Raw genomic sequence first — 27,816 nt, 5'->3', positions numbered from 1 at the left:
ACCATGTCAACAACACCTAACAAATCATGATCTGAATGTTCTCGAGCCTTCCAGAGATATTAGGATTCATACATGCCTACAAAAGAAACATATTATTAGTACTTAATACTGAAACTTAACAATTCAAAATTCAAAGAGTGATAATAAAATATGATTGTGTATAGTCTTCTCTTGCAGCTTTCCTTTGCCAAGAAAAGATTGTCTTCATCATTCCTTCCTGAACTGAAAAGTTTAAGTGTTACCTAAAACCAACTTGTGGACAAGTTATATCACTATCACTACCAATAATAAATTAACAGCTAGCTATGCATGCTGATGTGTTTTTGTGCAGTAACATTGTTTGCCCATATATTTTGCAATGCTGTCACCAAAGTCTCGTATATACTTTCTTCTTCCTTTCTTTTTCTTTGCTTGCTTGCTTTTGCAATGAAACTAAAGAACTGTGTATTCTGAGATGAAAAGGTTGAGGCATATAAAGGAGGTCGTGCATGCAGAAAATCTATTAAAAATACCAATAATTCATGCCTAACAACCCAAGGTAGAGGTAAACCTGTCAAGAGGAGAGCAAATGGCCTGACCCCAAATAAAATTGCTGAGATGAATAAAGAGGGCCCAAGTTCATAGACTGTTCAGACTGATTAAGAAAACCAGGTAGAACAAGTTCCTTTCATCTTCTTAACCTTGAGGCACAAACAAGAGTTGTTGGGTATGTGTGTTTTACAGTTTCTGCAATTGCTTTATTGTGCTGAGAATTATGAAACATATTATCATAGGGTAGAATTAAAGAATTTGTTTTATTCACACTTCTTCATAGCACAAGTCTCCCCCACATTCCCATACCCCCACCCCACACACATCACCCCAAAAACATCCCTACTCAAAAACCACTACCCCACACACACCATTTTTCAGACCATATCAGAAAATATCTCAGGAGCGCCTATGTGTCTCGGCCAGCTCAGAGGAACTATTCCAAGGGTGTTGAACCTCTTTCACCCTGAAGGCCAAATTCCTTTTCAGAGAAGCTCTCAGGGCCATATTCCAGTAATGGGTGGGAATGAAGGCAAAAAGGGTAGGACCAAAATATCTGCATATTTTATCTTACTGCCAGTAACTACACCTCAGGCTGTCAACCAAAGTATTTCAATTGGGGCGGGAGGGGGGGACCTACACAAAAGCCAAGAAACCACCAAAGTGTCAGTGGTCAGGGAAAGAGGGAGAGGCCAGGAGTAGGGGGCATGGCCATGTGGGGAACCCCAGGAGAGCCAGATTTGGACCTCAAGCCTGAAGTTCTGAACTCCTGGTCTATGAAAGGCTGGTTTACAAAAAAGCTTGATATCCACCATGACCCCTCCACATCTACTGAAGCCTCTAGCTGGTTACAGCAGCACTCATCATTGCTACAGCCATCCAGAGCCATCAGAAAATACCTCAGGAACATCTGTATGTCCCACAAGCTCAGAGGGCCCATGCAAAGGCTGTTGAACCAAATTCCTCATGAGTGCTTCTCTTCTAGCCCTTCCTAGCAGCCTGTGGCTTCTTTGGGTAGTAGAACAGAGGAATAAGTAAATCATTCTGCTACCTGAAGAAGCCATGCTACCATTTTTCAGCAAGTCAATCTTATGATAAAACATTGTAAAAATGAACAGAATAATATCTGTGTATAATTTATATATGTGTTGCAGATACCATTTTATGGCCCCGTTTAGAAGACACCTTAAACCACAGGTTTAACCATGGTGAATAAAGCAATAAGCCTTATTCACCGTGGTTAAAGCCATGGTTTAAGGTGTCTTCTGAACACGGCCTGGCTTTCTGGCTTAACCCCCATGATTAAAGCCATGGTTTAAGGTGTCTTCTGATTGGGCTCTATGCATCTGTGGATTGTAGTCCACAAAAGGTTAAAATGTAATGCATTAGTTATTTTTTTGGAGTGCCACAAGAAATTTACATAAGACTCTGAGATTGAACACTGAATACAAGGTTGATTTACATTTACCAGTAGATGTACCAGAGAGCTTCAGCTATTGGGCTGTATAGAAATGCAATAAATAAATAAATGTACAGGAGCCAGTTCCATGTGGCTACACCAATGCACAAATGAAAGATCCAGGTTAGAAGAGCAGGATTATGTATGAAGAACCACATTAACTCCACTATTAACCTTTGGTCTTATCTCTGAAGCTACCATTGTTCTTCAACCATGTCCATTTAATCCCTTCTACGCATGCTTTACTGGGGCTGTAAACACTTAACTGTTGCAAGTGTTGGCCCTGAATAGGAGTGAGATACCCTAAGATCTTGGAATATTGACTCTCCATCAAAAGTCACATCAACAAATGGATTGTTTAAATGTGTTCAAGAGAAGAAACATGTTATTCTTGTTCTGTAAAAACTAGCACAGGGGTTAAGGATGGTCATGTCTGTGTAATGTTTTATCTCTTTATATCCATTGTTTTCCATTGAACTGAAATCCTAATTAAGGTAGCAATGTAGAAGCAATAGCCCACCTGCTTTGCAGTCAGAAGGCTGAAGACGAGTAAGGTGCCCTGACAATGCAAGTCCCACTGTGAGTACTTTTCTGTCATTTACTAGCAATTCAATCTCTTAGCATATGGTTTACAAGATAGACTTGGAAGAGAGGATTCTAAGTAGCACCACCTCCATTGAAGTTTTAAACTTAAAGTGAATCAAGTTACGGCAGTTTACAGCTGATGATTTCCAGAGCTAAATTACTCCAGATACCTCGAACAGCTGCTAGACAGTTAAAACAATAATAAATAATAATAATAATAATAATAATAATAATAATAATAAATTCCATAAGAGAGGACACAAGAGTGATTACTAGGAGTTTATTTCCAAGTCACTGTGGTCTGCCTGAAGCCTTCATTGCCAGAGTTTTATAACTTACTTCTATTGACTCAATCAAGATTAGGAACTAATTTTTTAAAAAAATGTGTTTTCCTTTTATTGTGAATATTAGCAAAATAAAACAGAAAATACATTGTGAAAACAGAAAAAAAATCAAATATATAGGATTATCAACAATTTCCATCATGTGTACCATTCATAAAAAAGAGGGGAGAGTTATACAAAGGTTTCAAGAAAAGCAGACCAAATATCCGTGTATTTATCCACTTGCAAGTTTCGTCTATATAACACCCGTTCAAAAGTTGATAATGTTATTAAGTCCTCAATCCATTGCATTATGGGAGGTGTGGATTTGTCCTTCCAAAGTGATAATATAAGTCTTTTGGCTGTCATTAGGGCTCTAAAAATCCATCTGTGCTGACCATGTGTTAACTTCTAAGAAGCTGGTAGGTAATTTAGGAGGACATACACATTGTTCCATATTATAGATTGTTTCAATCATCCTTATTATTACCTCCTCCCAAAAGGGACAACTATGGGGCATTGCCTAAACATATGAATTAAAGAAGCATTAGATGCATTACATCTCCAAGAATTGTGCAAGTTAGACAAACCCTTACTGAAAAGGTGTTGTGGAGTCCAATAGACCCGGAACATGTTTTTTTTTTTCTTGCTGAATAAGACGTAACCTGAGATCCATAGAAGCTTCAGATACAGATGTTAGGGCAACCGTCCATTGGTTAGGCAAGATAACACACTCCAATTCTCTATTCCATTTCAGTCTTAAACTATTGAGTATCATATTTACTTACTGCTACTACACACACACACACACACACACACACACACAGAGGTAGTGGATCGATGTGTCAGTTCAAATGTTATAAGTGTTTCTAACAGTGCTGGAAACTCTGAAGCTGTAAAAGCAGCTGGACCAAACCTAGGCCCTTTCTACACCTAAGGATTATCCCTGGCAAATGGAGGGATTGTCCCTGCCTGCTCCCGGGATCCTCTGTGTGTCATTTGGATGCACAGGGATGATCCAAGGACGATCCTGGGATATAGGCATGGTGTAGACATGACCTTCGATTCCAGCAGGTATTGTAGTTGCAAGTATTGCCATTAGGCCATAGCAGCTAAATTATATTTAACACACAAGTCTGAAAAAGGCAAAAACTCATCGTCTGAGCCTATTAGTTGATCCAGAGTAAAAATAAACTTATCCATCCATGTCCTCCACAAAAAGACTTTCTTTCCAGTTCTTAAATCTGGGTTTCCCCATATAGTCAATTTTGCATGAGAGAATGGATCAAACTGTAGTTGATATGATATTATATGCCACATCTCTCTAGCAGTGAAAATTGTAAGAGGGGGGTTGCTTATTCTGATATGGCAAGAACCGCGTGCTATCCATTTGGGAAGAGGTTCTAACCACAAGGCTTTCAGGACTGACCATGATGGCAGTTCTGAGAGAGCAGAGGAAGACCAAAACTTAGTACAAGCCAATAGGTAAGCCTGATGATACAAAGCTAGGTCTGGAAAACCAAATCAAACCCACAAAAAAACAGCTTTTTGTGGAAAGAAAAAAAAGACAGAAGAACCAATGGGAAAACCTAGCAGGCCTACAAGGGAAAGACATCTGCCCCTTTTTTACAGGGAGAAAAGAAGAAGAAGCAAAAGCCCATGAGATGACCCAGGTTGCACAGATCAAGTTATGCCAACTTGTGGCCTGGTGAGTCAGAGTCCAGTGGGCCGAGCTGCAGAAAGCTCAGTGGATTTCGCCCCCTATGTGGAATCCTCCAACATCCCCACTCCTAAGGGATATTCTCAGTTTCCGTGAAGAAGTAAAGAGATAATTTGTGATGTCCTTGGGTGTGCTGGAACTGAAATCAGGTATTATAATAACGATTGAGTTTGTCTACTCTTGCGTAAAAGACCATGGCTTGGATTCTATGATAAGTTAACTTACAAAGTAAATGGAAGGAATGTTTCCATCCCCTCTCCTCCTTGTAGCCACATGTGACCCATGGAAAGCTTTTACAGACAGTCCAGCAGCCCTACCGAACCATCTGGCTGGGGTGCAAGGGGCTGCTGAAGAAGGGAGAGGACAGGAAATATTCCCCTTCTAAATTAATGTATCTTAGGAGTCTACTTCAATTTTTAGTAATTGCTCCTTCATGTAATAACCCATGTTCCATCTCACATAATTCAGGAAGCCCTTCGCTTCCAGTGATGATTTTGAGGGTGGCAGGGGCAGGTGTCTGCTCTGGGGAGGAGGGGATAAATGTCTGTCCTTCCATGAACTTCCTTAAGGGCACAATCTTATGCATGTTTAGACAGAAAAAGTCCTACAACTCCCAGCATGCTCCAGATAGCTATGTAATGGTAGGATATTTTGTATCTAAACTTGCATAGGATTGTGCCCAAATGAACTTATGTTAGTTTCCAAGCCCCTATTTGGCAGGTAAAAAATAATAATGAAAAACCAGGTTTGAGGTAACAAAAAGGCGTAACTTATATAAAAATAGGGGGTTGTAAGACTTATTACTAGAGATCCATCAGACTGACTTTTGCTCATTTTTGTTTTAAACTGAAGCTTGAGCAGTGTAGACATGCAGAAAGTTTTGAAAGGTCAAAGAAAGGTCAAAGCTCAAGCTTTGATAGCAATTGTTTTCCTACAGACCAAACAGGAAGGGCAGCCCCTCTGCCAGCAGGATTACAGACAGCCCTGCTGGGCCAATCATTGTGGCACAGCTGCATTGTTAGGCTGTCACTGCCAGCAGGGAGTGGGGGAAGGGAAAAGAGGTGGTCAATTGGGGCATGCGATGGAGTGGGTGGTCCCATGATGCATGCACATTTCAGAGGGAGGATTCATAATGCATGAACCACATTTGCAAAAAAGTGTGAAAGGAGCAGGACTACTAGAGCCCACAGTGATGTGGACTTTGCACTGTTCATTTAGATTGTTTAGCCCAGGAGTGGGCAACTTTAGGAAATCTTGTACACCTCTCCCACTGGTTGCACTTTGTGGGGGGGGGCATGCAGTCCACAGGGTGCCCCTCCAAAAAACACACAAAAAGCAAAAATACAAACAAACACACATTTGCCAGTGACAGTCAGGGGCAAAGCACTCTGGAGCACTATAATGGCCAATTTAAGCTTGTTTCCAAGTTAATTTTGGCCCGTTTGGCACTCTACAGCTGCTATGAAAAGCTTTTTTAAAAAAATTGACATAGCAGTGGGGGAAATGGAGGGCTGTAGTGGCTGCCCTGAGGAATGGGGGCCACATGCGGCCCACAGTCGGTGTGTTGCACACCGCTAGTTTAGCCTATCCACATTCCAACACCTGGGGTGGATAAGAATAAGTGAAACACAGCTAAGAAGGCAATAAAGAAAAACCTAACAAATATTAAAATCCTATCCCCATACCAATTTTACCCCAGTCATGAGAAAACCAGCCAGAGCTCAAAACGTCCTTTGACACTTTCATGAGATGTTCAGAGCTGATTAAAATGCTGAGAGAAAACCCAGGATTAAAATTCTTCCCAAACTATACCACTTCACAATTCAAGTGGAGGAAGTCTTCTAACCCAGAATTAAATTGTTCTGATTCAAGCTTTCCAAGTGGACACTCAAAAAACACGTATTTCCTCCCTCCCATGGCCCCCTCTTCCACACACCCAGTGTTTGAGGGAAACACTTGAATCAGCTTGAACAGGACTGTGATAATTTCCAACTAGGGAATGCATTGGAACTTCAAACAGATTGCAAATGGATGACATTCCATGTTGGCAAGGACACCTATGGCACCTTTCCTTGGTTATGTGGAGTTTTAGTTGTGGGGCTTGCTCCCCAACTTGCTGTGCTGCAAAGCTCCACTAGCCAATGTGGAATTTTGGGTAGAGAGGAATTACAAGTACAACAACGATAAAGCTAAAAGAAGGACCACAACTGAGTCCAAATCAATAAGCCTTTAATGAAGACACCTCTCTGCTTCTTCCTATTATTTGATATCATCAATTGGCCACTGGCCATCCATGCACCCTTAGTCTGATTGCTCCCATGCCAGACTGGGAGTGTGAGATGTAGCACCAGCACTTAGCAGTGTCCATTATGATTTCCTGGAAGGGTGCCTGTTGTAGGGATAGGCCCAAATAGTCACCCCCAATTCACCTTCCCATTTGCAGGTGGCAAATTGGAGATGTCTGTTTCCATTCTGTTCAGGGAGTGTAATTTGACCCCTGAAACAGATTCGGAAGAAAGGATTTACAGTTGCAATGGAGAGTGGTTACTTTGGGCAAAACCCTTCTTTCTTTCCTTTAAATACTTCCTAAAGTTGGTGACTTATGTTCAATGCGGCACTCTCTGGCTGGGTTCAGACATAACGCTAACCCACCATGGGCTGTGTGTGGGAGCAACCTATGTGATGCTGGCATGTTTTCCCCCTCATGGGGGAGGGGGAAACAGTGTTACCCCTCCCCCATGATTGGTATATTACCCACCTGGGGTACCCACCCTCTGCATTGCAGGTAACAGGCCCAGGGATGGCTTACCTTGTTGTTTGTCAGGTGCAGCATGGATAAATCCCAGCGTTCCATTGATTAAAAACTGGTGACTACTAAGACAGCTTCCTAGAGTGTCCAGAACATCCGCAGACACTCTAGCATGCATAGCAAAACTCTATGGTTGCCATCGCATAGCGACAACTGGAGCAGCCGGCATGACCGAATGCTCAATACAGCTGCTGCTGTGATACGCAGCTGCTGCCAGGATACATTGCTGCTGCTGCTGCCATGGGATGACAATGCAGGAAACACACTACATGGATAGGTAAGGGAACCATGCTGCTTTGCATGGTTCATGGTCATGTGAGGGGCATTTTGCTCCAGAGGTTTGCCCCAAATGCCAAACTTCCGCCCGACCACCCACAATTTGTTTTGAGCAATTCCCAGAAGCAAAATAAAAGGAGACCAGGCCTAGGGCCAGAAAACTGAGAGGGACCCCTGTGCCTCAGTCTGTGTTCTGTATGGGGAGTGGTCAGCGGCTGGTTGACAACTGCATTGTGTAATCTTTTGTAGCTTACTGGTATCTCTCCCACTAGGAAATGAAAGGCATTCTGACAGTGGATGCTGTGCATGTTGCACCATAATACCATTGTTTGCAGAAACATCTACCATGCGTGCTAAAGTTATAAAGGCCTTTCATTCTGGATGCATGCAGCTTGATTTAACACCATTATTTCTTGTATTTATGGGCCGTGAAAAGCAACATCGCATGGTATCTTTACTGAATGCATAATGCCAGCAATAGCCAATTGTCGTATTTCATGGAAGACACTATATTCAGTGGACAAAAGTGTTGTAGCAGAGATTCTTCTTTTTTTCATCCCACATTGTTTACCAGCTGATACATCTTCGATGTGAATGCTTTGTGTTTCCCATTATGGATCAAGCCAGACTGCTGGATCAACATGTCAAAATCACGGAGATGTTAGTTGGAACTAGATATTAGACTCAACAAGGGGTGCCACCAAAAATGGCATGCCACCTTTTTCACTTTTCTCTTTAATGTTTGGACAGATTTACCTATGTTGTTTTTCTGAGTGATCCCTCCCTAACCAATAGCAGGCAATGATGTGAGGTGGGCAAGGAAATGACATGGATAAATCTGGCTAAATGTTACTTATGAGCCTCCCTTATGCTGAGCCAGACATTTGGTGCATCCAGTTCATTATTGCTTATACCAGGGGCTGGCAGAGAGTATAGGTAGGGTGACCATATGAAAAGGAGGACAGGGCTCCTGTATCTTTAACAGTTGTATTGAAACGGAAATTTCAACAGGTGTCATTTGTATATATGGAGAACTTGGTGAAATTTCCTCTTCAACACAACAGTTAAAGCTGCAGGTGCCCTGCCCTCTTTTAAATCTGGTCACTCTAGTATAGCTCCTGCAGCTTTAACTGTTGTGATGAAGAGGGAATTTAACCAGGATCTCTATATACAAATGACACCTGCTGAAATTCTCTTTTCTATGCAACTGTTAAAGATACAGGAGCCCTGTCCTCCTTTTCATATGGTCACCCTAGTATAGGCTTTGGGCTTCAACTCTTAGCATTCCAGACTACTGGCCATGCTGGCAGGGGCTTCTGTGAGTTGAAGACCCAAGCGTCTGATGCCCAATACTGCTCTACACTTACTGACAGCATCTATCCAGACCTACTTAGAAATTCTGCAGGTGGGGGATGTAACCTGGAACTTTCTGCATGCAAACCATGTGCTCTACCACTGAACTATGAGGAGAGAGTAACAAAGAGCTGCGACATTTGACTGAATGTGGTCTTTATAGACATGTGAACAAACTTGCCCATGTTCTTAAAGACATGCATTTACTAAACCGAGGAAGCACTAGTCATAGAGCGTCTATGGCTAAATGGAGACTCTGCCCATGAATCCACACACACACAAGCTTTAGTGCAGGGGTGTTGGACTTCTTTCAGCTAGGGATGGATGGGCATACCTCTGTCAGCACTGCCAAGTGATCACTGAGCTGCTGCATCTACCCACCCCTCTTGATTCTCTAGATGAACCCCCACATAGTCCTCTGGTGCCTGACAGCCACCCATCCCTCTCAGTGAGCTGCCATTTGGCAATAAATAAATATTTTTTAAAAAAATGGCAGCTCTGGTTTTCCCGTAATGTAATGATGTGTGACCATAAAGGGGCCATTTATGCAACATTACATGTGACAATGTTATGGACGATTTATGCCTGTAATGCATAAATGGCCCCTTTATGGCCATTATATAACGTTACATTTACAAAAAACACAGAGCCTCCATTTTAAATTTATTTTTTGCGAAAATGGTGGCTTGCCGAGAGTTCGGGTGGCCTGCTGAGCACTCACAGAATGCATGGTGGCTTGGTGAACAGAACTCCACCTCCACCCACCTCCCAGAGTCCTGCAACATCCCTACTTTCAGCCCAAGGCATGAATTCCATTTCTGAGAAACTCTTGGGGGCTGTATTCCAGTAGTGGGCACAGCCAAAGGCAAAAGGGTCAGTGTAACAACCCTCACCTTATACTCCTCCTTTATTCCTTTCCTGAATCAAAGGACCCAGCCCAGGTGTCAAGAGGTTTGGAATGCTGCAGCCATCCCTGTGACACACCTTTCTCTACTTAGGCCCCACAGCTATACAGCTCAGCACCCTTACGCCAAATTCTCCTTTCCACTGCCACCGTAGACCTGTACCCTTGCCAGGTACTCCAAGGACCACACTAGTTGAAATTAAATGTAATTTATGAACAACTATTTAGTGCAGGTACAAAGACTTAACGGTTTCCTCAGTTCTCAAGCATAATGGTTATAAAGCACAATGCATAATGGTTTCAGTCAGTTCTTTCTCTTATACGTTTCACAATATAACTCAAGTTCTCCTGCCTACTCTACCCCTTCTAGGCTACTCTATTCTCTCTCCCACACTCTAATCCACCCAAAACAACAAAGCACACAGACCCTTCCTATCTCTAATCCAAGTCTCATCCAACAACATCATCCTACCCTCTCTCCTGTCATCATCATCATCAGCATATATACTCCACAGTCCTCTGACTCCTCTACATTCTTTTACGCCAGTCCAGATGCTCCTCACAAACATCCAATCAGCACTCTCCTTTCATCCAGCACTCACTCCCCCTCTATGGCCTTATACTTACCAATCTGCTACAAATACAGTGAATACCTTCTTTAAACTATTCAATCATTATTATTAATTAATAAACTTTTATATTAAACTTAACATCATAGCCTAATGCACTAGAACATTATAGTCAGGGCCAAAAAATGACAGCATAAAGCTCTTACTACCAGCAACAAAGCTGTAAAATAAGTATTTCAGCTTTTAGAATGGGAAGAAAGTGCACAAAAGTGGGAAAACCACCAACTGATCAGTGGGGCTAGCGGAAGGGTGTGGGGCCATCTCAGAAACTGGGAGGGGGGGCAGATTAAACCCAGGCATGCTGGATTTGCCCCTGGGCCTGTTCTAGAGAAAGCCACTTGACATATTTGTTGATTACAAATATTAGAGCTGTGCACTCCGCAAATTCCAAGGTTCGACAGAGCTCTGTAAAAGCTTCGAATTTGCAGGGCAGAGTGGGGATGGTTTTAAAACTGCTGAATACCTTTGAAGCAGAGCGGAGCTCCATGGGAGTTTTGAACTGTTTCTAAGGGATTCAATCATTTTAGGCTTTCTGAGGCTTGCTTTGACTTCAGCCAGATCTACACCAAACGTTTTGAAAACTGTATATGGAGTGTGTCATGGATCCCAACAGTTGTCAAAACTGTTATAAACTGTTTTGAAGCTGTAGTGTAGATCCTGCCTTTAAAAAATGTGGCTGCAAATAACTGAAGACTTCTCTATATAAGGAAGACACTGAGGGGGTGAGGGGTTGCTTTGAGATTGACATCTGTGTCTACCCAATTTGCCACAGTGGCCTCTCTGTCCCCCTCCAATCGCAGTGCTTGGGGCGGGGGGAGGGATTGCAAAATGATATATCAACTTGTCCTTGCCCTGGAAGAAGTCATTCTTTCTGCTAGTTCCTGCAGCGTTGTAAGGAGTGAGTGAGAGAGTGAGTGAGAGAGCTGCTTGCTTTTTACAGTCAGTGTCTCTGCTTTTTCTCCGCTTATTGTTCTCTTGTGCTAGTTTCTCCTTATTGTTACTCACTGTCTATCCAATAAAAAAAAAATCAAGTTCCAAGCACTTTTTGTAACCATCCCACACTCCCCCTTTGCTGCTAGTGTGTGTGTTACTGTTGTTCCTACTACCTCCACTATTTTTTTTAAAAAAAAGTTCTTTATCTTTCTGGTATACTTGTTCAATCCTTCTTTAAACCCTTTACCCTTGCCTTACCCTTACATTCCACCCTACACATCCCAGTGCTTGCTGTTAGTGTATGTGTGTGTGTGTGTGTGTGTGTGTGTGTGTGTGTGTGTGTTTAAAGTCTAGTTCCACTATCCCCACTATAAAATCCTCTGTGAGTTCTGTATTGTTGTGTTCTACAGTCTGAAAGCTCCATCACACAGGGGGTTAACACACTCCCTACCTTCGCTTCTTTGCCCATGCTTTCATTCCGCAATTACTTCATCTTTTCAAAAGAGGAAGTACACAATGAGCACAAGGCCCATTGAGTCCGCTGCTCTAATGGTGCTGCTTCTCCTGCACACAGAGAGCTTCGGCTATTGGGCGGTATAAAAATGTAATAAAAAAAAATTCTGAGTTTAAAAAAAACATCGGACTTAATGAGGGTTTTTTTTGTTGCGCAAGGAAGGCCAGAAGGGGCACTCACGGAGTTTGCTCAGGTCCCACACATGACGTCATCTGCCTCCACGCCCCTTCTGGCCTTCCTTGCGCGACAAAAAAACCACCTTATTAAGTCCGATTTTTTAAAAAAACTTGGAATCACTGCTCTCTTTTGCTGCATGCAGGAGAAGCAGCGCCATTAGAGCAGCAGACTCAATGGGCCTCGTGCTCATTCTGTACTTCCTCTATTGAAAAGGGGAAGTAACTGAGGAACGCAAACACGGGTGGAGAAGTGAAGGTAGGGAGCATGTTAACCCCCGGTGTGATGGAGCTTCCTGGCTTGACACTCTTTGAAGCTTTTTTGCAAGCACATCAGTCTAATTTTGTTAGTGTAGCTTCACAACCTAAAATGTATATAAGGTTTGGTCCCAATTTATTGTACTTATAAACTTTTAATACCCATGGTTGTCTTAAAATGACCTTATCTTATCATTTGGGTCCCTTTCCAGACTTAAAGTCCCAACCTGTTGCTTAACTGCTGTTAGAGCATGCTTAAACTAGGTGCATGCACCAGCCATAAGATTTGGCTCACACCCCAGTTCTTTGGGCAGGGTCCAACTGTGTCATTCTGTTAGCACAAATGAACAAAACACTCTGGGCCTTGCTAGACCTACCTGAAAATCCGTCTGGGAGGAGGGGCGATGGCGTGCTACATCTAGCACGTGCCGTCACCCTTTTCCACATGTCAACACGCGACGGGGCAAGGGAAAGCCCTGTCGCGTGCTCCGCTTTCCCCCCCCCCCAAAGGGCCATGTGCGCAGGAGTGCACCGCCGGAAAGATAAATGCTTTTAAAAAAATAAATATAGGGTCCCCTGCTCCCCCTGCCCCTTATTTTCCCCCCACACAATGCCTGATTCCCCCCTGCCCACTCGCTCGCCCGTCCTCACCCCGTCCGCCATGCCTTGTCCCCCGTCCTTCTTTCCCCCCGTCCCCGATGCCCTGTCCACTGTCCTTCTTTCCCCCCGTCCACCATGCCCGTGCCCGTGCCCGTTCTTCCCCCACCCCATCCCCCATCCGCCATGCCCATGCCCAATCTTCTTCCCCCATCCCCGATGCCCATGCCCGTTCTTCTCCCCCCCTCTCTCCTTCCGGGTCCGGCCTTTCCCCCGGCCCCTATCTGCCCCCCTGTGATTACCCCCCCCCCCCGGCCCGATGGGCACAGCGCTCCTATAAGCGCTGTGCCCAGTCTGTGGCTTCTCCCGGCTACTCATGAGCAAGCAGCCGGGAAAAGCCATGGAAGTCGCTAGACTTTCCGCAGCCCTGGCCTCAGGCCGAGGCTGCAGAAAAGCCGGGCCATAAGTGAATCCACTTATCCCGGGTTAAGGGAGGTCTTAGCCCGGCCTGACCCCGGAATCCCCTGTGCGTCATCTGGATGCACAGGAGGGAGACCGGGCCTCACACTGCACTAACACCTCATCTAGCAACGGCCTCTGCTTCATGAAAGGGACCTCTCCACATATACACACATTGGGTTGGATCCAGACTTAAAGCTTCATCCCATGTACCTGCTTCCCTCGGATTATCCCCGTAGCACTAAGCTTTCGCGGTTGTTGTTGTTTTTGCTACCGGGCGACAGCGATCCTTTGCATACCAGGAAGTGAGTTTAAGGGGGGAAATGTAAAAAACCAATGAATGACCCAATTCAATTCAAATTTGGTATGCTTAAAGCTCTCCCTAATATCTATTACTGTGCCAATTTTGGTGTCTTTAGCTTTAAAGCTTACACAGATGTAAGCATTGCTTTAAAATCCTGCTCCTGAGCCCCAGCAGCGGCTCAGAAGATACGTTCAAAAATTAAGGGCTAAATAGGGCGGATCTTTTTGCTTTATTGCACAATTAAGGCAGGATGCATGGGAGTACTTCACAATCAAAGCAGATTATAAGGTGGAAAACTTCTGAGTCCTTTGCATGCAATTTGCAGCAATTGCACAGTATAACGCTAGTGTGATAAAGCTCTTAGTCATGCTTAAAGTAGACATATTGAAACCAACGAAATTTAAGTTAAACATGATTAGCTTGTCCTATTTATTTCATTATGTCTCGTCTAAGCACAACTCTGGATACAACCTACTGGTGCTGTTTTCAAGCATAAACTCAAGTCTAAGCATAGTTACTCAGAGGTAAGTAATAGTGGTTTCAGTTGAAGTACTTCCAACTAAATGAACTTTAGGATCACAGTCAGACAATAGTCAAGTAACTTACATTCAAGTAACTTGAACATTCTTTGGTTCCCTTTTCCTCCTCTCCTGCTATCATTTTTTAATACCAATCTACAGTGACATCACCTGTGTTGAAGCAGGCTAACCTGACCTAACAAATCTGAATTCTAAAGCAAGGGTATTATAATTCAGCTACCCATGAAGGTGATACAAGATGACCTTTCTGCCTTCATTTATGAATGTGCTTTTCCCAGGGATAATAAAAATGTTAAATTGGATGCCGGGGACTGTTATTTCTAGTTTGACTTATTTTTTCAGTTCCACAGAACAAACATAAAGTGGCATCTTGATTTTGTTCAATGCGATTGCATTAACAAATATAAAAGTAATAATTGAACTTCCATGCTAAACTTTTAGGAATATGATACTTTCCTTTTTTCTTCTTCTTTTTTTTTCTGTCTAACTACCGACCTGTCTCTTTGTTGCCTTTTGTTTCAAAGATCCTGGAACGTGTGGTCTACTCTCGTTGTCTTGACTTTCTTTCTAGTAACTCTGCTCTGGATCCTTTTCAATCTGGATTCCGTCCTTTGCATTCCACTGAAACAGCCCTTACTAAGATCACCAACGATCTTCTTACTGCCAAGTCTAAAGGCCATTATTCCGTTCTTATTCTCCTTGATCTAACTGCAGCCTTTGACACGGTTGATCATGATCTTCTTTTAGATTCCTTCATGACCTTGGATTTTGTGGCTCTGTCTATAACTGGTTTGGCTCCTATCTAGCGGGTCGCTCTTTCAGCGTGTTGGCTAATGGCAGCTCGTCTTCTTCTTTTCCCCTTTCAGTAGGGGTTCCGCAAGGCTCAGTGCTTGGCCCGTTGTTGTTTTCTTTATACATGTTGCCCTTGGGTAAGCTTATTCAATCTCATGGCCTCCAATATCATCTGTATGTCGATGATACACAATTATATCTTTCATCTCCGGATCTTTCTCCTGATGTTCACGATTGTATCTCGGCATGTCTTTCAGATATCTCAGCTTGGTTGCTTCATCGTTGTTTGAAACTTAATATGGCAAAGACTGAACTGCTTGTTTTTCCTCCTAAACCTTCTCCTCATCTCTCATTCTCTCTTACTGTCAATAATGTTACGCTTACTCCAGTCAAGGAAGCTCGTAGTCTTGGCTTTATATTTGATTCCTCGCTCTCCTTTATTCCTCATATCGAGACAGTAGCTAAATCCTGTCATTTTTTCCTGTATAATATTGCCAGGATTCGATCATTTTTGTCTGTCTCTTCTGCCAAGACTCTTGTTCATGCATTGGTTATTTCTCGGTTGAGAATACTGCAACCTTCTTCTCACTGGCCTTCCTTCTTCTCACATCAGTCCGTTGGTTTCTGTTCACCACTCTGCTGCTAAGATCATCTTCTTGGCTCGCCGCTCTGACCATATAACTCCACTTCTGAAATCTCTTCATTGGCTTCCAATTCACTTCAGAATCCAATATAAACTTCTCCTGTTGACCTACAAAGCTTTTCACTGTCTAGCTCCTTCCTATCTTTCCTCTCTCATCTCACACTATTGCCCCGCTCGTGCTCTTCGCTCCTCTGATGCCATGTTCCTCACCTGCCCAAGGGTCTCTACTTCCCTTGCTCGGCTTCATCCATTTTCTTCTGCTGCCCCTTATGCCTGGAACGCTCTTCCAGAACATTTGAGAACTACAAGTTCAATCGCAGCTTTTAAAGCTCAGCTAAAAACTTTTCTTTTTCCTAAAGCTTTTAAATCTTGATTTTGTTCTGACTTTATACTGCTAGTTTTACCCTACCCTGTGCCTGTTTGGTGCATTCTCTTCCCCTCCTTATTGTTTTATTATGATTTTATTAGAATGTAAGCCTATGCAGCAGGGTCTTGCTATTTACTGTTTTACTCTGTACAGCACCATGTACATTGATGGTGCTATATAAATAAATAAATAAAGAAGAAGAAGAAGAAGAAGAAGAAGAAGAAGAAGAAGAAGAAGAAGAAATAAGAAGCAGGTTCAATGGAGCAACTAAATTAAAATCTCTGGGTGCGCAGAAACTGCTCAGTGAAACTTGATGGCAACCTTTACTCTTCCAGTTATGGTAAATGCTGCTTTCACATACCATGGGCATGTCTACACCAGTCATTAAATCTGGGCTGGTCTTGTGTGGGTCCCTGTGCATCCATATGATGCACAGGGAATCCTGAGTGCAAGCAGGGACAACCACGGGCTTTCCACGAGATATTGGGAACTGCGGAAAACCCACTGCTCCTGCCTCTTCCTTTCCTCCCCGCGAGTAGCGGGGTTCTGAAAATGTTTTTTTAAAAAAAAAAAAAATGACAGACGCAATGTACCTCTTTCCTTCCTGGATATTGTGCAGCCATCAAGACACTGGGGGAGGATCACAGAAACAGCTAAGTCCGTGATCCTCCCCCTCCCTCCCTCTACAGCCATAGGTGTAGACATGCCCAGTGAATGGGGTGGGAAAGAGACAGTGAAGACAGTCACAATAGTAATATTTTTACTGCAAGTGTGAGATGCTGGAGTGAGTCTTGCCTATATATTGGGATGCCTGCCTTCCAGCTAGGGGTAAAGATGGGCAAATCTTTCAGTTTGGCTTTCTCCTGCATTCAGATTGTTTAACTCTCAAGTTCTTTCTTTTCCGAATATTTGGAAGTTTGTGAACTTGGCTGAATTCTTTTTGAAAAACGAACTAAAACAAAATTCAGATCCATCTGCAACAGTCAAATTCAATGGGTACAGCTGTTCCCAGCATGGAGAGGACCATGATGTACTCTCCTACGATACAGCTGTTAAGGATGAGGAGCCTTTCAGGAAAAAAAAAGATGTGGTCCCCTGAATTAAGCACTAACATGGTTGAATACACAAGGATTTCAACCCAGAGTCTTAAGAACTAAGCACTCAATGCAAATGGATGCATCTATCTGTTTCAGCAAGTAAGGGGAGACATGACAGAGGTGTACAAAACTATGCATGGTGTGGACAAAGTAGATAGGGAGACATTTTTTATCCCTCTCTCATAATTCCAGAACCCGGGATCATCCCAAGAAAATGGTTGGTGGGAGATTCAAGACAGATTAAAGGAAGTACTTCTTCACACAGCGCATAGTTAAACTCTGGAATTCACTACCACAATATTTACAACAGATAATAAAGTGCATAGATAAAATATGGAATTCAATTCCACAAGATGTAGTGATGGCCACTGATTTGGAGGGCTTTAAAAGGGGGTCAGACAAATTCATGAAGGATAAGGATATCAGTGGCTTCTAGTCCTGATAGCTATATGCTACCTTCAGTATCAGAGACAGTGTGCCTATGTGCACCAGTTGCTGCGGAAGATGGGTGGGAAGGTGTTGTTGCACTCATGTCCTGCTTCTGGGTTTCCCATGGGCAGCTGACCTAGATGAACCTTTGATCTGATCCAGCATGGCTCATGTTATGTTCTTACGTTTGGCTGGAAATGGGTGTCGTATATCCAGTGAGTCTCTTGAGCAGGGATGGACAGAAATAGATCTCCTGGGTTTTGGATTTCAAATCCCAGTGTTCTTGACTAGGGCTCGTGGGAGTCAAAGTCCAAAACATATGGATGGGCAGAATGATGGTGATTCTAAAACATAGGTAAGAGTTTGCTGTAAGTAGACTGAGGGCACATCTACACCAAGCAGGATATTCCACTATGAAAGCGGTATATAAAAGGCAGGAGCCACACTACTGCTTCTTAGAGGTATTGGGGGGTGGGGTTGCTCTCACCCAGCTCTGCCCTCCTGGGTACTCGGTGCAGCACCAGCACAGACTCAAGGGCCGGGGAGGGGGGGTTGCCGTGGTCTATAGGAATACAATCTCCCTCTCTGGGCTTCCTGTTCAGTCGAGTGCTGGTCTGGAGTGTTTGTACTGTGTGTTGGGTACTCGAGACAGATTAGGGATTCTGCTGGTGTACCGTCCACCCCGCTGCCCAACAGTCTCCCTGCCTGAGCTGACGGAGGTTGTCTCGGACCTGGTGTTGAGGACCCCCAGGATGGTGGTTCTGGGGGATCTCAACTTCCATGCCGAGGCTGCTGTATCCGGAGCGGCTCAGGACTTCATGGCTGCCATGACAACCATGGGGCTGTCTCAACATGTCATCGGCCCAACACATGCAAAGGGACACACACTTGATCTGGTTTTCTCGACTGGACAGGAGGATGGTGATCTGGAAGTGGGGGAACTAACATCTACCCCCTTGTCATGGTCGGATCACTTCCTACTGAGGTTTAGACTCTCGGCGGCCTTTCCCCTCTGCAAGGGTGGGGGGCCTATTAAAATGGTCCGCCCCCGGAGGCTAATGGACTCCGATGGATTCCAGAGGGCTCTGGGGGATTTTCCTGCTGATATGGCCGGTGCTCCTGTCGAAGCCCAGGTCGCTCTGTGGAATGCAGAGATGACTCGGGCGGTTGACACGATCGCGCCCAAGCGTCCTCTCCCTCTGAGCAGAGCCCGGTCAGCTCCTTGGTATACATCTGAGCTGAGGGCGATGAAGCAAGAGGGGAGACGGCTAGAACGCAGGTGGAGGAAAACTCGTGCTGGGTCTGATCGAACACGGGCTAGAGCTCACTATCGAGCCTACTCTGTGGCGGTGAGGGTGGCAAAGAGGCAGTTCTTTTCCACCAGCATTGCGTCTTCTCGGTGTCGTCCGGCGGAGCTTTTCCGAGTGGTTCGTGGCCTGTTACACTCTGGGCCAGGGCGTGAGATAGTTGAACCCTCGGTAGCACGCTGTGACGAGTTTGCACGGCACTTTGAAGATAAAGTCGCTCAGATTCGTCATGAATTGGACACCACACTTAATGCAGCACCACTAGTAGAGGCGTTCAGAGCGCCGTCCGGCTCAGTTTTATTGGATGAGTTTCAGTTATTGAGGCCCGAGGATGTGGACAAGGTGCTTGGCCAAGTCCGGTCGACCACCTGTGTGCTTGACCCTTGCCCCTCGTGGCTCATTACATCAAATAAGGAGGGGATCGCCGGCTGGGTCCAGGAGGTTGTAAATGCCTCCTTGAGAGAGGGAGTGGTGCCGGCCTCTTTAAAAGAGGCGGTAATTAGACCACTCCTGAAGAAGCCTAATCTGGACCCGGAAGATGTTAACAACTACAGGCCGGTGGCTAATATCCCTTTCCTGGGCAAGGTGCTTGAGCGGGTGGTTGCAGGACAACTCCAGGCACTCTTGAATGAAACGGATTATCTAGATCCATTTCAATCGGGTTTCAGGCCTGGTTTTGGAACAGAAACTGCCTTGGTCGCCCTGTGGGATGACCTCTGTCGGGAGAGAGACAGGGGGAGTGCGACCCTGTTGGTTCTCCTAGACCTCTCAGCGGCCTTCGATACCATCGACCATGGTATCCTTCTGGATAGGTTGTCTGAGCTGGGAGTTGGAGGTACTGCGTTGCAGTGGTTCCGCTCCTACTTGGATGGCCGATTCCAGAAGGTGGTGCTGGGGGATTATTGCTCTGTGCCGTGGCTCCTAAGCCATGGGGTTCCGCAGGGCTCTATTTTATCCCCTATGCTGTTTAACATATACATGAAGCCGCTGGGGGAGGTTATCCGGAGATGTGGACTGAGGTGTCATCAATATGCGGATGACACCCAGCTCTACCTTTCCTTTTCATCAAACCCAGGTGAGGCAGTGACTGTTCTGAACCAGTGCCTGGGCACGGTAATGGACTGGATGAGGGCTAACAAACTGAGACTCAATCCAGACAAGACGGAGGTACTATTAGCGGGTGGTTCATTTGTCCGGCGAGGTGATGTTTGCCCTGTCCTGGACGGGGTTGCACTCTCCCTAAAGGATCGGGTCCGTAGTTTGGGGGTGCTCTTCGATCCAGAACTGTCACTTGAGGCACAGGTGAACTCAGTGGCAAAGAGCACCTTTTATCAGCTTAGGCTGATATACCAACTGCGCCCTTATCTGGACAGTGATAGCCTAGCTACAGTTATCCATGCTCTGATAACCTCTCGTTTGGATTACTGCAATGCGTTATACGTGGGGCTGCCTTTGAAAACGGTCCGGAAGCTTCAGCTGGTACAAAACAGGGCAGCCCGCTTACTAACAGGGACTGGCTGGCGAGATCACATTACGCCAGTCCTTTTACAACTTCATTGGCTGCCAGTCCAGGTCCGGGCCCGATTCAAAGTGCTGGTATTGACATTTAAAGCCCTAAACGGTTTGGGGCCAGGTTATTTGAAGGAACGCCTCCTCCCATATGTACCTACCCGGACCTTAAGATCATCTACAGGGGCCCTTCTCCGTGAGCCCCTACCAAAGGAAGTGAGGCAGGTGGCTACTAGGAGGAGGGCTTTCTCCGCTGTGGCACCCCGGTTGTGGAATGAGCTCCCCAGAGAGGTCCGCCTGGCGCCTACACTGTACTCCTTTCGTCGCCAGCTGAAGACCTTTTTATTCACTCAGTATTTTAACACTTAATTTTAACTTAAATTTAAATTATACTGTTTTAACTCTGTATTTTAACCTTATATCAATTTTGCTGTGTGGTTTTATCCTGGTTGTGCTTTTTATATTGTATTTTGTATTTGTATTTTTAACTTGTTGGTTGTTTTATGATGATTTTAATTTTTGTGAACCGCCCAGAGAGCTTCGGCTATTGGGCGGTATAAAAATGTAATAAATAAATAAATAAATAAATATTGAAGTGCACTGACAACTGTTGGGGCCCATTGACACATACCATATACCACTTTCATATCACTATATCCTGCTTGGTGTGGCTCCTGCCTTTTATATACCACTTTCATAGTGCAATATCCTGCTTGGTGTAGATGAGCCCTGAGTTTACCGTAAGTAGACAGTAGTAGGCTCCTCTCCTTTTTCCTTCTCTTTGCTGCATCTGACTTCCTCTCAGCCTTCAAGAAGATGGGTGCCCTTTTCTGGGCCATCAGAGATATTTTCACATTCATGAGTGCCCTTGATATAAATGGATGTACTCAGGCAGGCACATAATTACTCTGGTATACATAGAATCATAGAATCATAGAATCATAGAATAGCAGAGTTGGAAGGGTCCTACAGGGCCATCGAGTCCAACCCCCTGCTCAATGCAGGAATCCACCCTAAAGCATCCCTGACAGATGCTTGTCCAGCTGCCTCTTGAAGGCCTCTAGTGTGGGAGAGGCCACAACATGGTGGAGCTCTATGCTGGGTCCCAAAATGCCACTTGGGGGTGGCTTACAAATTACCTCATGGCCAAAGGTGAAGGATTTGGCATGGTGACTTTCCTCACTGCAGCTGTAATATGTAATGGAGATAAGCAACTGGGTCTTCTTGGTCATGTGTCACTGGTGTGGAAATGTTCCATGTGATCCCAAGAATCTAGATGCAAGACATTACACCCTTGCAAGGAAAGAAACCATGTAGAGCTTTCCTGCCAGGTGATTAAGATAATGTGCAGACCAGTTTCTTCCTAATTTCTTTTTCCAACTGGAGTTTCTCACACTGAATCAGAAGCTATTCCTGAAGTTTCCCAACAACTGATTTGTTAGGTGGTCTCTGGTGCTGATAGTGGGGCTCTTTGAACCCAGCCATGCAATTAGAGCTGTCTTCCCCAACCTAGTACCATCCAGATTTTTTTGGACTATGACTACTGGATTCCTGTCCATTGGCCATGCTGGCTGGGCTGATAGGAGTAGCTCAAAACATTATGGAGGGCACCAGGTTGTGAATGACTGAATGAAAGCCATATTTGGAAATTTCTGACAATCTAAGCCACAGCCAAGATGAATGGATTTCTCCAGACAGGAAGGGTGGGCGCCCCAGGACAGAGAATTATAGATTATTATTGTTGTCATTTTATATTTCTCCGTTTGCCTTCAGGAACTCCCATTGATCTGCTTTCTTTTTAAACTGCAATGGATCATGGCTTTTACTTTATAGTGACATTTTGATATATATTATAGCCAGAGAGGTCAAAATATTGGAAAATGAGATAAAAACAAGCTGGGGACGCACAAGGCATTGAGATATATATATATATATATATATATATATATATATATATATGAAACAAGCCTTCCTATTGTAATGCATGGAATGTTACATGTTTGTCAAGACCAAACAGGCTTTGATAACTGCAGAAAGCAGAGAATTCTATGTGGTGGAAAAATGGATGCCTTCAGAATTATGATATTGATGAACAATAATTTGAAGGATCATGAATTTCCAAGTGTTTTGTCTGCACTGCCAGCTGCTTTGGAACTTGTGCTCAGCGAACATGGTGGCTAAAGGAATATATCAGCTGGCCACGAAGCAATAACAATTCCAGTTTAATGGACTATAAAGGAATGCTCTCCTCATTCTGGGGGGTAATCAAGGCAAGATTTAAGGCCTTTTGGGCAACCGGTCCACCCATTTCATCCGGTGGCAAGACTATGACAGCTTGCTACATGGAGCAAAACATTCATAGAAATCCAGAACAGGTACCAGTGTCTCCATTCATATGAGAGCATAATGGAATCATTTCAGTGCTTTTCAACAAGATGGAATTTGTAATCAGGGAGAAACATCTAGTGCGCTCGTTAGTAGCCTACAGTGCATAGCGTATGAACACTTGTAGACTTTGAGTTTTCAGACCATGTTTTGCATGGCTGTCTTCAGTAACTGGGCCTTGGCTCTGATCCTAAAAGGGGATGATAGGAGCAATGGCCGGAGTGGCCTCCCTAATGCTCACCCAAGTGGCTGTGATTCCCTGAGAGCCTCCTTGGATTTGGGGAATATGTATATCTATTAATGGTTATTAGGCATGATAGCTATATGGGAGTTCCAGATTCAAAGCAGTATGTCTGTTGAATCTGAATTCCTGTTGTTGAGGAGTAATAGCAGGAAAAACTAATGCCTTTATGCCCCACATGTGGGCATCCCAGAGGCATGTAGTTGGCTACTGTGGGAAACACAGAACTTTGGTCTGATCCATCAGGGCTCTTGGTTTGTTCACATCTAATATAAACCGGGACAGTTATCAATATTGAAATGTATCCAGTCAGCATGCATTGCGGACAGGATTGCTCTGTAAATCTAGTTTTGTTCTGTAATAAAGAATGTTATTAAAAATATGTAACCAAAATTGGAAAGCTGACTTTAGAGAATTAACTATGCATGGCTTTAAAGCATACTAATGAATATTCTTTAAAATAAATGTATGGTTTTATGACTTATATAAACTCATTAATTTGGGAAGGAAGATATTAGATTGGTTTAGGTCCATTAAGTAGTTGGCATTCAAAGGCATGAATTATGTGCTTACCAATGACAGATTTTCATAACTTCATTGGGAGACATTTCATAGATGTAATCCAAAGTTTATTATACATAGTTGAAAAATCCTTATGGAGTTTAGTGAATCAGCCAATCATTCCCCTGACGCCCTGTCTGGGTTCCCTGGGCAGATTATTGCACTCAGCATGCTGTCTTTTCTATTTGAAAGTAACACAGCAGAAGAGTCATGAGAAATGATAGTAAAGGTTAGTCGGACCCCAGGATTATTCTCAGAGCTGAGATACCACCCACATGTGGGATGCTGAACAGAAAGGACAAACAGTGACTGTGCAAACACCAAGACATGGGTTCCTGTTCCGGTCTGAGGAGGGAGGACACCTTGCTACGAGCTCTCGGAACTACCAACAATTATTTTAGTATTCTTTTTTTTAACTCGACCGATTTTAGCTCTCTTTTTTCTTACAAGCCTTGAACATTTTATCTTGTATTTTAAATCCAAAGCAAAAAAAAAAAAAAACTGGCAGCCTCTCAGAAGGAGGAAGGCTGTGCGGTATTTTGACCTCCTCTGTTTCTATATAGCAGAGTTGTTGTTTTTAACTTTTTAACTTTTTTAATGTTTTACTTGCTGCTGTGGAGCCATGGAATTTTAATCTTCTGTACCTGAAGCTGGGCTGAAGCTGGGCTGTTCTCTAACAAGTAAGGAGCGGCAAATAGAGGGTTCCCTGGCTGTTTTGACTCCCTTGGATATCTCTAGAGAAGCTCCCCCGCATACCAAACCTCTCAGGCTGCATCGAGGAGGTAGAAGAACCAAACAAGAATCAAAGAATTAAACATGAAATAAGAGAGACAGGAACTTGGAATTAAAAGAAGTAAGTCATCAAAGAACCAAAGAATTAAGAAATTAAGAAACAAAGAAGAAGGAAGGAAACGGATAAAAAGGCAGAAGCAAAACAACAAACAAAACAAAATATTTGATTACCAGTAACTACGCTATACATAAATCCTTGTCGTAAGTGATCCCACTCTCTAGATGCTGATTCCCCCAGGTGTGTTTAATGGCAGGACGTCAAGTCCAATTAGGAGCTAAGTATTGGGAGGTTCCGAAGCATTAAAGTTGTTAATCATCATCTAATCACTAACTCTTAAAGTTAGTGAACTGCCCTCACCTGCTTACAGGGAGACTGCTTTATCTGTTAGTAAACCAGCTTATCTGCAACTTGGACTGTTTCTTCCTGCTGCCCTTAGAGCTACCGCCATTCAGACGTAACAAAAAGGAATCGCCGAAAATACATTGACCACCAGTTACTGGATATCACTCCTTGTGCCTCACTGGGCTCTTTCCAGCTCCCTGACTGTGTGCAACACGATAAGGAGCACAATGGTCCTCACCAGGGACGGATATAAACAACTAGGTCTGGTCCCAGTGACTGATGATGTGATCTCCTATACTAAAGCCCATAAACAATTAAAAATTACTAACTTCTTTGCCACCAACTCTGAGGAAAATCCCAATCCAACGCCTGAGACAAAGACTCCTGATTTGGAGGTCTTAGACTGGTCCCTGGGTCCTCAGAGTATAATGAGGGTTATGGAGTGGGAAAACCCAGAGGAACGTAGATGCAGTTTAGCCGCAGAACTTGCATCTGTGGGGGCTCCCCTTGCAGAGACTAGACCTACGTCTCACGCATCTGAAACTCCTCAAGGCAGTTCTACAAGTCCTGTCATACCAATCGGCCGGGATGCATTCTCGGACAAGAAACTCGATTCTTCATCTTCATATCGAAACACTCACTCTATCTCTTCTGAAAACAAAGACCTCCACGCAGTAGTCAATATGCTTAACAGCCAACATGAGCTGACCAAGAAACTGTTTCTGAATTGGGCTGACGATATATCTTTGATAAAGAAGTTTCTATCAGAATGCAAGGAGCTTCTGACTACTTTAACAGTCTTTGCGCTTGGCAGATCTAAAGAAGGAATCCAGGGCAAGTCAAGTGAAACTGAAATAAGGACTTCTGGAAAAAAATCGACACCAACCTCCAACGTCATATATGTCAGCGGGCTCTCTGCCAAAGATCATCCAAATAGGGAGGTTAATAAAAACACTCACGATATGAAGAGTGATGATGAAGCTGATGTTGATGAAAGTAAAGATAATAACAAAACAGTCAAGCTCAGCGGCAAACGTAAACTCAAAACTTCAAAGGTCCCAATTTGTAACACAAAGAAATCAAAAAATATAAAAACCCTTCCTAGTTCGAGAAGCATACCCAAAATGCAATTTGATAGATTATTTAAGCTATTGGAAGAAAACGAGAATGGAAGGGACAGGAACCCACAGGGAAGCCCCTCGAGATCATGCAAAAAAATTAAAAAAGCAAATAAGGACTCTGCTAATAGGGCCTGCCTGGAACAGAAACCAAATGCTCTTTGCCTTCAAACCCCTGTTTCCATCAAAGATGTGACCCAGGACCCCTGGTCAATCTCACATCTCCCAAAAAAGGTAATACCTATTACCTCAGCGGTATTGGAGTTCAATCCAAACTCGAACTATAACTTAGCTAACAAACCATGGCAGCTTCAGCTTCTGAAACAGAATCTAGTTTTTTCCAATTACCCGAAGCCCAAGGGGTGCTTAGCACAATCGGAGCGTATAATACACCTTATACAGGTTATAACAGCTTGCACCTCACTACAGCTTAACTCAGACTCGGTCCTTAAAGTAGAATATATCTTTTATAACTACCACTCAGCTCGAGCCATTGTAACATTTGTGTCACCCAATATAGCTTCCAGAATCTACAAGGCTAAAGAAACATTCCAAAGGATTGGCATGAGGGTGAGCAGGCATTTTGAGGATGTATCCCCAGTTTTCTCTTTAAGAACCCATTGCTTCCCCAGACTTGCTAACAATGCTCCACCGGTAGGGGAACTGATTGATCTAAATATGTCTGATGATTATCCCCCTACTCTCTACCAATCATTCGAAATTAACCATAGTGTAGGCTTCTCAAATGACAATAACAAAATCGACTGCTTTAAGAAAATTACACCAGACAGTACCAACTCTGCCAACAAGGACCTCTCACCCGAAGAAATTCAGCTAATTGACAGCTATGACGCCCTACCGGTGCAAGAACAACATAAGATTTTACTGAGACTTTCCAACCTTAGAAAGCTCCTTATGCACAATAACCAACACAATACAAAGTGCCTAACGACAATCAGCCCAAAATCCCCTGACCGCTATTCTGTCGTGGAAGCAATTCCAGCAGAGGATCACTGTGATACGTATGAGGGTGCGCATCGAACATGCGATCTGCAGCAACCATATGCCAAGGGAGGCGTGGCTTTGAGCCCCAAGATTGTGATATCAAAATCCTGCAATCTACACCAAAACACAGCACTTGGCAGTGTGGGCAATAGGGAGCCCTTAGCTGATCCACACAGGTGTACTAAAAACGACCCTAAAAGTAAAATCTTAAGTTCAAATCACTTATCTTGGTCTAACTCGAAACAGCCAGAACCCCATGAAGGTGTTTCCTCAGATCCTATCAAATCATGCAAGCTAACCAGGGATCTACCCAGCCCCCAAGTAAACTTTTCCAACGGCTGTATCCTGGAAAACCTGGAAGGAATCCTGGACACAATCACCGAGCAAGATTGACAAGGAAAGGGGAAAATAACTCCTCCCCTAAAACTCCTCTCCTGGAATATCGCTGGGTGGAACTCTAAAAGTGGGAACCAAAGTTTTCTCGACTATCTGACAGACTTTGATATTGTCCTGCTACAAGAGACTTGGTGTTGCGAGCACATACATGTGAATGGATTTGTATCCTTTTGTCTTCCTGCACTTCCCAATAAAGGCAAGGGTAGAGCAAGCAAGGGGCTGAGTCTCCTGATTTCATCCTCCCTCGATGCCAAAACAACAGAGCTGCCTAGCTGTGACTCCTCTGTGCTGGCCCTGATCCTGGAACTGAGGGCCTTTAATTTGACCCTACTTTTATTTAATGTCTATTTTGCTCCAGCAACTTGCAAGGAGGAGGCAATGGCTTCCTGGCTTAAAGCCGATTGCTTCTATCTGGAAACGATAGCCAAATATCCGCACGCCTACCCCATCATTGCAGGAGATTTA

This window comes from Elgaria multicarinata, chromosome 5 (genome assembly GCF_023053635.1).
Source record: "Elgaria multicarinata webbii isolate HBS135686 ecotype San Diego chromosome 5, rElgMul1.1.pri, whole genome shotgun sequence".
NCBI classification, from domain to species: domain Eukaryota; kingdom Metazoa; phylum Chordata; class Lepidosauria; order Squamata; family Anguidae; genus Elgaria; species Elgaria multicarinata.
The sequence above is the reverse complement of the archived record's forward strand: the minus strand, read 5'-3'. Positions refer to the sequence as shown.